The following is a 2,700-nucleotide window of genomic DNA, read 5'->3' as shown; positions in this document are numbered from 1 at the left end:
AATTGAGAACATATGTTGCAAGTGCTACTCTGAGATGAAGAGGTTGGCATAGGAGAGGAATCCATGGCGGGTAGCATCAAACCAGTCAGAAGACTGATTACCCAAAACAAGTAAATTTTGTTTTTAGGACCCTCAAGGCAAATTAGGAACAAAAATTTAAACGAGGACTGTTAAGTTGGACAAATTTTGCAATCGACGGAGCAAAATCTCGAAATACAGGAGGTGATAATTTTCAATTTTTTATATGGAACATCTTTTTCCAAGTTGATTTCGGTTGATCCTTGGTCTGGCCATAACGACACCTCTGTCTTTAGGTGGCCATGGCTCCTTGTCATTTCAGGTTTGTCTGAGGAGCTGTATTATCAAACTTCAATCAATTGTGCATTATCAGTTTGCATTACCACGTTTACTAATTTGTCGCCCGGTATTCGGAAAAATATGCAAAACAATTGGCATGAGAATTTCTTACTCCAGCCCAATTGTGTCTAAATAGAGCGTAATAGCTGTGAAGTGTCTGAATGCATAAATTTGTGTTTTATATTGTGTGCCTTGTGAAAAGAAAATATTTGTCTCCGTTATCCAGTAGACACTTCCCATTTTTATTAAGACTATAGGGAATAAACAAGGAACTGTTTCATTGTTTGTAAAATGCACAATATTCACAAATTATCGTAAGACCTGTGCTAGTTCAATTGTTATAAAATAATTCAAGTCAAGTTATTATAGTTCTGGCGGATGGAAGTCGCCTTTAATGTAACATCATACACTGCCTCGATTTTCTTTCCCCTGGTAGTCACATGTGTAACAATTATACCTGCAACAGTTCAGCTGTTGATTTGAACTGCAAGTTATTCAACAAGCTAATCATTTGACAAATTTTTGGTACAATTGAAGTGCCTAAAGGTTGCGTGTGTACACTAGGCGATGCTGCTTTCTCCTGTCACGGATTTGTCTGCTTACTCGCTGACTCGCTTGCCAGCTAGGAAAGCTAGGAAGGGCTGTACGAACCGCTGTTACAAGCGGTTTATCACGAGGAAAAAATGAGTAACTTAATGTTAAAAAAAAAACAGACTTCCAGTGGGCCTCAGCAGCTAAAATTTCTTTCGGTGTGTTCTTCCTGTGTGAAAAATACCAGGGTAAGTTTTGAGAAGTCGGAACGGATCGTTCCCTTCTACTTGCTGTTTTACTGTATCTCACTGCCTCTACACAGTTCTTGTGTCAGAAATTACGCACCCGTCGGATGTTTCGCATGTGTCTCATTTATTCAAAGGAGTTATGCTAATTTATCGACAACGGTCCAAAGACATGTAATTCAAAATTATGTGAAGTAAAAGTAAATATGAAAAAAGAGAACAGTGGCGGTTAAACATGTGAGGTAGGAAAATTGAAAATGTAATTTGTGGCTCCAGAAATTTCTCCATCGAGACGGGGGCTTGCGGCAGACGCGAAGACGCATCGGCCAGCGCCTCCCGTCGGATCGCCGGTTCTATCAGAAAAATAAATCTAACGGCCTGTCCCCGGCTCTGACGCCTCTCCAATAAACGTTCACCGGCGAACACGATAACGAATGTCTTCTCCGTAATTCTGACTGCTATTCCGGGAAATAAATAGCTTCTTCGGAACGTCGATACTGACTTTCATTTTGATATCTGAGACGGCGGGAGAGGGTAGGTGTGTGTCTGTGCCTCTCAGGTCGAAGGAAACGGCTTGCAGAGTGAACCACGGCTGTTTTTAGCACGTGGATAAATGTAACTGTGGTACTTGAATCACATTCTTAACCTTTCAAACACTGCGGAACACTATTGGGCATTCACACAACGGTTTAGAAAACCGTGTCGTATCGTTTGCGTGTTCAGGATTTATTGCAAGTGCTATTGAATTACACTTCAACAAAATGTATGTCCATATTGCCATCGCAACCAGTGTGGTCAGGTATCAGTTATTTAAGGGTGTAAGATCCACGAAAAGATTCAGTTCGTATGACGGAGATGATATATCAGTTCAGAACTGAATTCGGTGAAATGTGTTCACAGAGATTATTTCTGCACCTGTAGTAGACAATGTTTACTAATTTATGGATATTTGCAACAGTTATACAAGGAAATAGTTGGTGCGGTCCAGACTGTCTCATAAATTATTACAGAGATGTTAGCTTCACTCCTGAGACTCATTTAAGAATTTGTGTCAGCTGGAGTTAAGTTTATAAATAAGTTAATTTTTCAAATAATTGATTAATTTCAAAAAAATCATTTCATCGTGATTAAAGACGTATGAAAATTATAAATTTCAAGCTTCTTAGAGAACTCGAACAACGCGAAACGTTTAATGGCAGTTGTAAGTGTTAAAACACGCTCGTAGAAGCTCTAAATATGTTTCCATTACTACACACCAAGCGAGGTGGTGCAGTGGTTAGCACACTGGACTCGCATTCGGGAGGACGACGGTTCAATCCCGTCTCCAGCCATCCTGCTTTAGGTTTTCCGTGATTTCCCTAAATCGTTTCAGGCAAATGACGGGATGGTTCCTTTGAAAGGGCACGGCCAATTTCCTTCCCAATCCTTCCCTAACCCGAGCTTGCGCTCCGTCTCTAATGACCTCGTTGTCGACGGGACGTTAAACACTAACCGGCACCACCATCCATTACTCACTGCAAATATTTCGTTCGTGAGATGAAGGTAAACATTAACATCATATTGCACA

General features: G+C 40.6%; 1 non-coding gene across 1 annotated transcript; it reads left to right on the top strand.

Moving 5' to 3' along the window:
* The first annotated feature begins 2,391 nt into the window (after nt 1-2,391).
* Trnaa-cgc lies at nt 2,392-2,464 on the top strand. The gene has a single exon. It is a non-coding gene; the product is annotated as a tRNA-Ala (tRNA).
* Nucleotides 2,465-2,700: the final 236 nt, after the last annotated feature.

Source organism: Schistocerca piceifrons, chromosome 2, assembly GCF_021461385.2.
Source record: "Schistocerca piceifrons isolate TAMUIC-IGC-003096 chromosome 2, iqSchPice1.1, whole genome shotgun sequence".
Classification (NCBI taxonomy): Eukaryota; Metazoa; Arthropoda; class Insecta; order Orthoptera; family Acrididae; genus Schistocerca; species Schistocerca piceifrons.
Note: the sequence above shows the minus strand (reverse complement) of the source record. Positions and strands in the feature narration are given on the sequence as shown.